This window comes from Camelus bactrianus, chromosome 31, assembly GCF_048773025.1.
Source record: "Camelus bactrianus isolate YW-2024 breed Bactrian camel chromosome 31, ASM4877302v1, whole genome shotgun sequence".
In the NCBI taxonomy this organism is placed as follows: domain Eukaryota; kingdom Metazoa; phylum Chordata; class Mammalia; order Artiodactyla; family Camelidae; genus Camelus; species Camelus bactrianus.
In genome coordinates, this window is record NC_133569.1 from 10,695,577 (window position 1) to 10,708,081 (window position 12,505).

The 12,505-nt window shown below is 42.7% G+C and overlaps 1 pseudogene; it reads left to right on the forward strand.

Moving 5' to 3' along the window:
- Positions 1–2,042: 2,042 nt before the first annotated feature.
- Positions 2,043–3,055, forward strand: LOC105073357 (vacuolar protein sorting-associated protein 26A pseudogene; annotated as a pseudogene).
- The last annotated feature ends 9,450 nt before the right edge of the window (positions 3,056–12,505 follow it).

Consider the following 12,505-nt stretch of genomic DNA (forward strand, 5'->3'; position numbering starts at 1 on the left):
TCTTACACAGAAGGTCCTGGAGTGACACCCCCCTGTACAGTGGGCAGGACGTGGCCACAATCTTTTCTGCTGACCACTGGGAGAAGGAGGCTACCACTTACAAGGGGAGCTGGCTTCCCTGGCTCATCAGTTACCAGGGAAGCCAGCAGCAGGGCAGGGGGCAAGCACGTGGGCAGTTGTAGGTCAAGCCCTGTGACTAAGAGGACTGGCAGGTCACGTCAGAGAAGCAGCGTCTGGTCGAGCAGGGAGACCAGAGAGAGCAAGGGAACAGCCACCCCGACAGGCCTGACCACACAGCTCGTCCTCCCTCCTCCAAACAATGACAGAAACGTCTCAGTGGTGCGTTTCAGAAACGTGAGAGATGCTCGCACTGATTCCAGTTCCTACAGCTGGCCGAGCTCTCGGTGTACGAGGCCGTGACTTTGAAGGAGTCCACCAGATTTAGACTCCCAGTCCTTAAATTCACGTGGCTTCCAGCTTGATGATGGAAACAGGGCTTAGAGAAGTCACCGTGGTGGTGGTGCCCCGTCCACCCCTAACACCCAGGCCCTTCCTCCCTCTTCCTGGGCCCCTACCCTCCTCCCCTGTCCCCAGAACTGCCTTCTGGAGAAGCACTTGGGAGAGGGGGATGCTCACTTGTGATGCTCTCAGCAGGGTCCTTGTGCCAGGCCCTGTCCTCCAGACCAGGGCGCTCTAGTCCACAGATCCAGGGGCCCCGTGGAGACTTCACAGAGGGGTCTCAGTCTGTGACCCCCTGATGTTGTGTGTGGCATTATATTTGGAATGAACTACTGAAGTCATCGTTACATGTTTAGATGGAAAATACAGACAGGGACATGTCATGTGTTTTGCATAATACAAAACAGACAAGAGCTCCCAAGTAATTTCCCAGGTGATACAAAGACATAAAAATCTCCCCTGTGCTTTCAGACAGTCAATAGTTACAGGCAAAGTCTGATTTCTAAAACATACAAATGGGCTCTATTAAACTTAAAAGCTTCTGCACAGCTAAGGATACCATCAACAAAATGAAAGGACAACCTACAGAATGGGAGAAAATATTTGTAAACGATGCGACTGACAAGGGACTAATTTCCAAAATATGCAAGCAGCTCATACACATTAATATCAAGAAAAAACCAGGCAACCCAATAAAAAATGGGCAAAAGACCTAAACAGATATCTCTCCAAAGAAGACATGCAGGTGGCCAACAGGCACGTGAAAAGATGCTCAACATCACTAATTTTCAGAGAAATGCAGATCAAAACTACACTGAGGTATCACCTCACACCAGTCAGAATGGCCATCATTAAAAAGTCCACAAATGATAAACGCTGGAGAGGCTGTGGAGAAAAAGGAACCCTCTTGCACTGCTGGTGCGAGTGTAAATTAGTGCAGCCACTGTGGAGGACAGTATGGAGGTTCCTTAAAAAACTAAAAATAGACGTACCATGTGATCCAGCAATCCTACTCCTGGGCATATACCTGGAGAAAAATATAATTCAAAAAGACACGTGCACCCCAGTGTTCACAGCAGCACTATTTACAATAGCCAAGACATGGAAACAACCTAAATGCCCATCGACAGATGACTGGATAAAGAAGCTGCGGTATGTTTATACAATGGAATACTATTCAGCCATAAAAAAGAAAAATAATGTCATTTGCAGCAACATGGATGGACCTAGAGATTGTCATTCTAAGGGAATTAAGTCAGAAAGAGAAAGAAAAATGCCATATGATATCACTCATATGTGGAATCTAAAAGAAAAAAACACAAATGAACTACTTATTATTTGTAACTTAGATGACTGATTTCTTGAATATGTGTAAGCACACGTGCTTGTCCTTTATGATTGGATTACCACATTCTGTTGATTCTTATTTTGTGGCTGGCTTTATTCCTTAGATAACTATGTTAAGTTTAAAAAGCTAAAGCTCTAATCTGTTCTTAGAAACAATGAACAGTATGTATATGTAAATTTTAAAAAATTACAGTACTGAAGTAGGGGGGACGCGGTGGTGGCGGCAGCGGCAGCGCTGACAATGAGATTTCTTGGAGGCTTTTTTGGTCCCATTTGTGAGATCAATGTTGTCCTTATTGATGGGGAAACCAGGAAAATGGCGGAAGTGAAAACTGAAGATGGCAAAGTAGAAAAAAGCTATCTTTTCTATGATGGAGAATCTGTTTCAGGAAAGGTAAACCTAGCCTTTAATTAAGCAACCTGGAAAGAGGCTAGAGCACCAAGGAATTAGAATTGAATTTGTAGGTCGAATTGAACTTTTCAATGACAAGAGTAATACTCATGAGTTCGTAAGCCTAGTAGGCCTTACCTGGAGAACTGACTCAAAGCAGAAGTTATGACTTTGAATCTATGCAAGTTGAAAAGCCATATGAATCTTTCATCGGTGCCAATGTCCACTTAAGGTATTTTCTTAAAGTGACAATAGTGAGAAGACTGACAGACTTGGTAAAAGAGTATGATCTTATTGTTCACCAGCTTGCTACCTATCCTGATGTTAACAACTCTGTTAAGATGGAAGTGGGCATTGAAGATTGTCTACATATAGAATTTGAATATAATACATCAAAGTATCATTTAAAGGATGTGATTGTTGGAAAAATTTACTTCTTATTAGTAAGAATAAAAATCCAACATATGGAGTTACAACTGATTAAAAAAGAGATCACGGGAATTGGACCCAGTACCACAACAGAAATCGAAACAATCGCTGAATATGAAATAATGGATGGTGCACCAGTAGAAGGTGAATTAATTTCAATAGGACTGTTTTTAGCGGGATATGACCCAACTCCAACAATGAGAGATGTGAACAAAAAATTTTCAGTAAGGTACTTTTTGAATCTAGTCCTTGTTGATGAGGAAGACAGAAGGTACTTCAAGCAGCAGGAGATCATTTTATGGAGAAAAGCTCCTAAAAAACTGAGAAAACAGAGAACAAACTTCCACCAGCGATTTGAATCGCCAGAATCACAGGCATCTCCTGAGCAGCCTGAAATGTGAACTGAATAGGAGAAAAAAAGGAAAAAAACCCAAAAAACTTATATCCGTTGAGATTTAAGTTTGGCAGGTTAAAGATGGTTGCAGCAAGCGGCGGGGTTGGGGGAGGCCAAAAGTCCATTTATAATAGTCTTCCTTTATCTTACAGTGCTGAATTTATTTTATCATATAACTAAATGTTCTTCATGTATATACATTAAAAAAAAGTGCTTTCTTTAAAACACTGGAACTTTCTTAAACTGCCAGGTTTTTTTGTTTTGTTTTGTTTTGTTTTACTGCACACTGATTGGATGACAAGCACTCAGATACGCAGCAGCATAAACATTAAAGGTTTTCATGTGAGTGGGCTGGTATTTGTAATTTTGCTTTCTTTCTGCATGATGTTGATGATAAATCCTTTTCCTCTCCTTTTTCATGCTAATGATTACCTCTTACTCTCTACATGCAAAAAAATTATTTTGTGTTCAAATAGAATTAGAAAACCTGAGTGGCCCTTACATCTTACAAAGATTTAAAACATGGCATCTCAATATTTTTGAGAACTGTATTTATGTTTTTTACATACGTTTGAGAAATGCATACAGAGTGTTTCACTGTAGGTACTTCTGAGTCTACCATTCCATGGCTTCCTGAATTTTTTCTCTTTGAAGTCTTCTGTGGTATGAATATTAAATTTTTTCCCTAAGGGATTATGTGGCATGTCATAGTAGCTTTTTTTTTTTGGCCATATTAAATTAACCATTTTGCTACTGCTGTACAACAGGTACACTGTTTATACTGGCATTTTAGAATCCGTTAAAACTGTATAATTTTTCCATAAATACTTTTATGAAAAAAAATTTTTTTTGATTTAAGGAATCTTTTTACCACATATACGCAGATATAATTTTCTTGACTTTACAAGTATTCTCTTCCCTTTTCAGGGGAAAATTTGAGGATGGACAACTCAGGAGAACCAGTGAAGCATGTAGTTATCCAGATCTGGACAATTTCACATGTGTTAAATTGGAACTTTGTCTAGTTCAAAAAAATTTAAACTTCTTCATCCACTCTGTTTAAAATTTTTTAACATTAATTTGTTCAAAGCCTCTAAAAAAGAAGGTTGCAGTCATCTGTTCTTATGCTATGCATGGGAGCTGATCCTAAAATACACTAAATGTCGGGTGTAGGAACTAAAATGAAGCCTGATGTGGGAAACTGCTTTCACTTATGGTTCATTGGTTTTTGTACCAATATTTTTTATACACTTCAGTGCAAGTCTCGTCAGTTAATCTTACTTTATGAGTAAGCTAAGTAACCCAAGTTACCTTTCTTTAAGCCTGTTTTACTACTACGGCACTTTGAAAAAGTGGTCAGTAACCAGCTTCTTAACTGGCAAGGAGCTCCATGCACCATGTGCTGGAGCATCTATTTTCAATGTGGGTATCTGTGAATGGTAACGTTTTCCTTCATGTAAGTGCCTGTTAAGAGTTTCAAAGTTCACAAATGCCAAATATTTTCATGGTCACTTGCATGTAGTAATCTAGAAAATATTCAAAGAAATTTTGAAAACCAGTTGTATCTAACCAGCCTAAAATTGTGCAACCATGATGTATATAATAATGAATTTGAAACAGATAAAAAAAAATTACAGTACTGAAGATAAGAATCAGTTGGATGAACTAAACTGGATTTAATTAAAGAATACGAAGATGCATAAGGTATTAACGATATTTACAAACATCCATTTGTTAAGATAAGGGAAATACACTAATAAACAAAATATCCTTAAAAAAAAAAAAAGGAAAGAGAAAGTCAAAAATCTCTCAAATACCAGGGTGGATTTTTGAACTAAATCTATTACCAGCTCTAAGCATCAAACAGAAGCAGCATCTCCAGCAGAGGTCTGCGGTGGAATCTACAGTTAACCTGCTTATGAGATCATTAACATCACCGCGACTGTGAAATATCTGAGCATGTTAGAGCTGCTTTGAAAAAGGTCCTGAAATCTTGCTGCTGATGCAGAAAGAGAACTAAATTGAAATTCAATTAGCCTCCACTTTTAGAACTCTTTTAATTATCAGGTTGAAAATAGGCACCCATTGATTCCCTGTTTAAGGGCTTGAATTTTCAGGACTCTCCTAAATTTAACAGGCACGTATAAAACCTTAGTTCTGCGAAGCACTTGGAAGTATTGTTCACAGATGGAAAACAACCAGGTGTCGGAAGTAGGCAACGTAACACTGCGGCGGCTTTAACACTGATGTTGTAGCAACACATCCTTCAGTTCTGGGATTTCACTTTCTTCCGTCGCTTACGCTGTCACACGTTCTGGCTCCCATGAGACGCTGACGCCTCCGGGGAGAAACGGGCGCCCAGTAACTCTGGGAGGTGCGCTTCACACCCGGCCACGAGTCTGTCCTGGACGAGACCACCGTCTGGCCCACGTCTCCTTTCTTTCACTAAGTTTCTCTTTCCAGCAGAATCCAATAAAAGACTATTTTCAAAATATCTGAGGAAACCCTACAGATCAATTTTTAAAAGACAAGCAACCCAGTTTAAGAAGGTGAGCTAAATATTTGAACAGGTGCTTCACAGAAGGGTTTATCCAAACGTGCAGTGAGAGAACAGTCATCCCTGGTCGGCGGGAAATGCCAGCGGCAGCGCGGTGCGCCCGACTGCAGCCCCCACCATGGGAAAGCACACGTGCCTGGAAAGCATGTGGAGCCACTGATTTCTCAGGCAACCTCGGTGAATAGAACCATTCTGAAAACCTCCTTAACAGCATCTGACAGAGCTGAGCAGGAGGCACACCCCGTTGCCCAGCGGTGGGCTCTGTGACTGGATCAGGCCCACCGAGAACCCAGCCTCAGCTCCCAGGTTCAAGGTCAGATGATTAGTACCACTGATTAAGTCTGCAAAGCTGTGACACAATCTATTCACAGGGACAACAGCAGGGGCTACATGGGGCCGGTGTGCGTTACACAGCTTTAAAAACAGGGCCTGAAATTCTGGGGAGTGAAGCACGTGGGCTTGAACACTGACCAGACCCAAAACTCTAGGTGTCACGCAACTGGGGGGAGTGGTTAGGTAGCAGTTAACTTCAAACTTTATTACCTGTGATATTAAACATCTGGAATAAAATTTCCAACTTAAGCGCTACAAGCAGTAAAAAAGAGGGATAAGAAAACCAAACAAAACCAAAAAGCAAGTCTACCTCTCAAAAAAGTAAAAAGAGAGGAAAAAAGAGCATTTATAAAGCACACAGATTTTAGAGACATGTCACAATCATAGACTCAGCAGTTGAAAGAAATTGCCAGGCGCACGAAAACAACGTGCTCTACAGTATCTCCAAGTGACGAAACTGAGACCTAAGGACACGGAACATCTGGAAGTTACAGATGCAAAAAGAAATTCCAGGCTGAACTAAAAACTCCTTTTGAGATAATGATAAAAGCCTCATTCTCCAGGACAATTCAGCAATCGTTACGCTGTGTACACCAATAACACAACTTCACATCCCATGAAGGAACCAAGCATTAAATCAAGGGAGAAACTGACAGAGCCAACACCACGGTAAGACTTCAAGATGACTTTCCCAGTTAGTGATGGCTTAAACACATAAAAAGTAACAAACATGTCTTGAAGGGAGAAGCAGGTCCCTGAACCAAACCATTTTGAAACTAAACACTGTTCTCCAGAGCACATTTATAAAAACTGGACATGTATAGGGTGATAAAGGAAGGTGAAACAAATATCAAGGTAAAATATACTTTGTGCAATTTAGAGAAAAAAATTATCATTTAAATACCTTTGGTCTACAAATTTGAAAACTCATCTTTAAATAAATCAAAAGTTGAATATATGAGAATCAAAATTAAAATGAATGTTCATCTCAAATATTCTCAGAAATTTCTGCAAATTTCAGAAGATTATAGACTGTGGGATATCATTTTTATAAAGCTCAGAACCAGGGAGGTGAAACAACATATTGTGTAAAAGGCAGAAAACTGCAGAACTACAGGGAAGGCAACCAACACGCACAGAAGTGGCTTCCTCTGCGGGTCAGGGGTGCTGAGATTTCTGCAGTCGGCGATGATCTCAAGATTGTTGTGTTATCATGTTTCTTTCACAACTTAAACATTCATTATCAATGTTTCTGTGGGTTATTCAATAGCACATATAGTCAAAGTGAGCATAAATAAAATAATAAATATTATTTCCCAACAACAGTAAGAAGTTAAGTGGAAATTGGCCACGTGTGCTTTTGATGTGATTTTACAAGCAAAAACAGGGGCCACAGACACCAGTGCTGAAGAGAAGCTTCAGAGGGCTGTGTTCTCGAGTGTGAGTGTTGTGTCTCCTCCCATGACCTTGTAGACAAGTGACAGGGATTTTTTTTTTTCATCCCGCGACCTTGCTGCTCAGAACTGCAGACACGCTGCGCCTGGCGGTGTTCTCGGTCTGCGAGTTCCCACTCGTCCCTCCAGGCGGGGCGCTGGCCTCGTCAGGTCATCCAACGTGCTCTTCCTGGAGTCTCCTCCTGCCCCTGAAGGCTTTGTGCTCACAGCACCTCATGACAAATTCTGCCACGGGGTCTCCATCTCCCTGCACTCCCTGGCTCCCCATTTGTGGTGTGGCTTGTACTTGCTTTCTGGAACAAGGCCACGTGTGGTTTTCTCCCCACTGGTGGCTTCACGGACACTGCTGGGTGGCCTTTATCAGAGCAGCCAACCTGCTGGGACCGTGGCTCCTTACGCCCCAGGCCTTGCTGAGTCACCCATGTGGAGGTGGGGACAGGACGCTGCAGTCAAGACATTCATGAGGGGTCAGCAGAGGTCAGTGCCCCTGCTGACTAGGTTCAGAGCCCAGCATTCAAACGCTGTCAACAGGAGAAGAAGGGAGAGCTGACGCGGTCAGGGGAAGAGCAGACTCACACACACACACACACACACACACACTCTCACACACGTGCTCAAGGCCTAACACAGCCTCACGGTCCTCATCACACACGAGGTTTCCTGAGACGCACGTGCATTAGTTTTCTACTTTTACGTAACATCGCAGCACAGTTAAAATGAGGTAGACGCATAATCTCACGGTCTGCCAAGGCTGCACTGCCATCTGGGGGCCCACCACGGGGGCCCACCTCCAAGCTCATGCACATGGTCCCAGTGAGGCTCGGGGCTGGAGGCCACCTCCAGGTCTGACTGTCACCTCAGGGCCACACCTCCGGCCTCTCCTGGGGTGGCTCCCATCATGGCCTTGTGGCTTCAAGGCCAGCAGCAGAGTCTCTTGGTTGAGATGGAATTTTTGTTTCTGAGGTCCTGTTTGCTTATTTTTGCTTTTATTTCTATTGCCTGGGAGACTCCCCTAGGAGAACACTGCTAAGACTTATGTCAGGAAATGTTTTGCCCGTGTTTTCTTCTATTGTACAAAAAAGGAGCATCAGATGCTGCTGAATTCACCTCTTTCCTGCACTGAGTCTCTAAGGGAGGCTTTATTATCTTAATGATTCTCTCTTTTTTGGAAGTATAGTCAGTTTACAATGTTGTGTCAATTTCTAGTGCAGAGCATAACAGTTCAGTCATTCGTATACACACATATTTATTTTCATATTCTTTTTCATTATAGGTTACTGCAAGATATTGACTACAGCTCCCTGTGCTGTACAGGAGCTTGTTTATCTATTTTATATGTAGTAGTTAGTCTCTACAAATCCTGAACTCCCAATTTATCCCTTCCCACCCCATTTCCCCCCAGTAACCATAAGATTGTTTACTATGTCTGCTAGTCTGTTTTGTAGATGAGTTCATTAGTGTCCTCTTTTTTTTCTTTCTTTATTTAGATTCCACATATGAGCGACATCACATAGTATTTTTCTTCCTCTTTCTGGCTCACTTTACTTAGAATGACGATCTCCAGGTCCATCCATGTTGCTGCAAACGGCATTGTTTTATTTTTTTATGGCTGAGTAGTATGAAGAAGCAACACTTCTTAATAGCTCCCTTTTCTAGATGATTAAAGACAATACTTCCAAACAGTTCTGACTACACATGGAAATGCAGGTGGAAACAGCAAGAAGCAACAGAAGTGATCGTCTTCATATCAGAGAATTACTTTCTAGCTTTGACGTGAGGCCCACAATCCACTCTTACTCCCAGCTGTACAGAAAGTTGTAATTGTGAGAGGCACGTATTAAAGGGCCTGCAAATGATAAAGTTATAAATTCCTGGGAGGAAGAGGCACCCCTGCAAAGATGACAACGTGTGTGTCAGACCCGGATGTCTCTGCCGGGCTGAGGGCAATCAAGCCTTTCCCAGGCTCCGAGCGTCTTCAGCCTGACAAATCCGGGATCCTAAAAATCCTGTCAGGTACCTTGTTTCCTGACACCCATGGAGCACGGATTGCCTGGACGTTGCGTCCCCTGTGCTTGTGTGTGGCGACAGAGTTAAACACAGTCTTACATACAATCTGGCCATCATTATCATAAGCATTTACACAAATGAACCGAAAACTTATTTTCCCAGGAAACCTACACACCAGTGTTTATAGCACCTTCATCCATGACTTATTCATGATTCAGGCAGAAATTGGAAGCAACTAAGGGGTCTTTTAATAGGTGAAAGGATAAACAAATTGTGGTCCATCCAGACAATGGAATATTACTCAGAGATAAAAAGAAATGAGGTATCAGGCAAACAAACAAACAAAAAGACATGGAAAAACTCTAAATGCGCATGGGTAAGCAAAACAATTCATTCTGAAAGGGCTAAGTACTGGATGAGTACAACTATATGACTCTCCAGGGGAAGCAAACTTACCAAGACAAAGAAAAGATCAGTGTTTGCTGGTGCCAGGAATTACGGGGGACGGGGGGGAACACACGTGGGAAAGGGATTTAAGCCAGTGAAACTGTTCTGTGTGACATCGTACAGCGGACACACGACCGGTTGGGCCGGTCAGGAAGCCGCATGCCAGGGCCCAGGCTCCCCTCCAGGCATCACAGGACGCGCATGGCTGCGCTCATGAGCTCCAGTGACTTCTCCCATGTCCTTCAGGGCAGGTTCTGTGAAGCCACCAGGGGCCTGGGGTGACACTCCCTGATGCTCTAGGGTTTCTCGATGACAAATGGCCCAGTGTGGAGGGACAGCAGGCTGGAGACCTCATGCTCCAGATTCTCACAGAACCACCAAAGTGCCACCCAAACTGGCAGCAGCACGTCTGCCTCCCATTCTGTTCCCGCAGTGACGGCCGGGCTGCACCTGGACTGGACTAGACATTTTAAGGTCCCCTTTGACTTGCCTTTCAATGACTGCCTCTCTCGGGCATTTAACAGACTTGTGGAAAGAAATAATTGCACCGGCAGGCCCTCTACTTTTCTCACTCTGAGCTCAGACACGGAACCCCACTCAGGGCTGTCTCATCACACCTCCTGTGGCAGCGTCGATTGAAATCAGTGCTGGCCCTCACACTGCTGAACGAGAGAGCTGCCTCTCTCATCCACCAGTGTCCCCTGGAATGCTCGATTCCCTTGTCTCCTCTGACTTCCCTCCGACCTCACGGGCAGCTCTTTCTCCATCTGCTTTACTGATCTTCCTGTATTCAGCCTTTGACTGTTGGAAATACTCCAAGCTTTGTGCTGGGGGCCCCTCATGGTCCCACCCTAAACTTTTCCATGAGTAATCCTGCACACGTTCAGAGCATCCTTATAAGAGCTCTGCCCGTGGCGGCAAAACGCACACCTCCAGGCACCTTAAACCCAAACTGTGCAAAGAAATGCTAATGACCTTCACCTCCAAACTTGGTGCTCCTCCAGGGCCTCCTTCCTCTCTCAGCGAGCAGCCCCACTGCTTATGATTCAGCACACTGGGAGTCACGCTCCACACCTCCCTCTCTGGCCCATCTGATGCTCTGTGCTGCTTTCTCACCACCTGCCCCCGCCAGCCACCTGCTTCTATGAGGCTGCTCCCCTGTCACCCCAACCCCAGTGAACACCATTCTTCTTGGCTAATTACACAGTAGCCTCCTAACACGTCTTTAAGAATTCCAGGTCCAACCTTCTCCACACCTCCCAAAGCAGCCTTTTAAAAATATATTCTTGATAGATCAATGGAACAGGATAGAAAGTCCAGAAATAAACCCACGCATGTATGGTCAATTAATCTACGACAAAGGAGGCACGAACATACAATGGAGTAAAGACAGTCTCTTCAACAAGTGTTGCTGGGAAAACAGGACAGCCCCCTGTAAAAGACTGAAATCAGAACATTCTCTAACATCATATACAAAAACAAACTCAAAATGGATAAAAGACCTAAATGTAAGACCAGATACTATAAAACTCCTAGAGGAAAACACAGGCGGAACACTCCCCAACACACATTACAGCAATATATATTTTGAACCAGCTCCTGGAGTATTGGAAATAAAAGCAAAAATAAACATTTGGGATCTAATTAAACTTAAAAGCTTTTGCATGGCTAAGGATACCATCAACAAAATGAAAAGACAACCTACAGATTGTCTTTGGGAGAAAATATTTGCAAATGATGTGACTGACAAGGGACTAATTTTCAAAATGTACAAACAGCTCATAAACCTTAATATCAAAGAAACAAACAACTCAATCCAAAAATGGGCAGAAGATCTAAACAAGCAATTCTCCAATGAATACATGCAAATGGCCAATAGGCACATGAAAAAAAGCTCAGCATCGCTAATTGTCAGAGAAATGCAGATCAAGACTACCATGAGATATCACCTCATGCCGCCAGAATGGCCATCGTTGAAAAGTCTGTAAGTTATAGATGCTGGAGAGAGTGTGGAGGAGAGGGAACCCCCCTACACTGTTGGTGAGAGTGTAGATTGGTGCAGCCACTGTCAAGGACAGTATGGTGGTTCCTTAAAAAACTGAAAATAGGCTTACCATGTGATCCAGCAATCCTACTCCTGGGCATATATCCAGAGAAAAATAAAATTCAAAAAGACACATGCACCCCAGTGTTCACAGCAGCACTATTTACAACAGCCAAGACATGGAAACAACCCAAATGTCCATCGACAGATGACTGGATAAAGAAGTTGTGGTATATTTATACAATGGAACACTACTCAGCCATAAAACAAGAATAAAATAATGCCATTTGCAGCAACATGGATGGACCTGAAGACTGTCATTCTAAGTGAAGAGGGCTGGAAAAAGAAAGAAAAATGCCATATGACATCACTTACATGAGGAATCTAAAAAATAATAACAATAATAATAAGGACACAAATAAACTACTTTTTATAACTAAGATGATTGATTTCCTGAATATGTGTAAGCACAGTCGACTGTCCTTTATGACTGGATTACCGCATTCTGTTGATTCTTATTTTGTAGTTGGCTTTGTTCCTTTGATAACTATGTAAGCTCAAAAAGCCAAAGATCTAATCTGTTCTTAGAAACAATAATTAGTACATTTATGTAAACTAAAAAAGTGAGCAGTATGCTGTATAT